Genomic DNA, 554 nt, shown 5'->3' with positions numbered 1-554 from the left:
TCAAATGTTAAACTAATGGCGGATGCGTGATCCCTGAGTCTGCCTCTTTCGGTTAGGAGATGGCAAGCAGAAAATAAGAAAAAGTAAAATTTTTGGAGCGCGGTGAGTCCGCTAGGACGTAACAAAACCTAACGAAAGCATTTTTGATTATATTGCTCGCATCAAAGAATTACGTACGGCCATAATCGACGGTGAACTCGAACTTCATAATAGACTTGACGATTATACGATGGACAATATTGATTTTGATGTTTTAGAAAGTTTTATAAATGGCCTACCCTCAGAATTATTAATCCGCGTTAAAATAGAAGGCTACAATAATTTAGACGAAGCATTTATGAAGGCAATACAGATGTCTAAAACCTTAGAGACCGAAACACAAAGACGCAAAGCCTCTTTTACTAGATCTTATCCTCCTGCACCTTTTGCTAGGCAGGACGCTCCTTCAACTCCCCGTGGAACACATCCACAATTGCAAATTGATCCTAACCAGCCTCGAAGCATTCTGCGGAGACCCTCTACACCTTTCATTAAACCACTCGTTCCTGGACAAT

The sequence above is a fragment of the Odontomachus brunneus genome, unplaced genomic scaffold, assembly GCF_010583005.1.
Source record: "Odontomachus brunneus isolate Ranch 3 - 2012 unplaced genomic scaffold, Obru_v1 Obru_scaffold_172, whole genome shotgun sequence".
Taxonomy (NCBI): domain Eukaryota; kingdom Metazoa; phylum Arthropoda; class Insecta; order Hymenoptera; family Formicidae; genus Odontomachus; species Odontomachus brunneus.
This window is presented reverse-complemented; position numbering follows the sequence as displayed.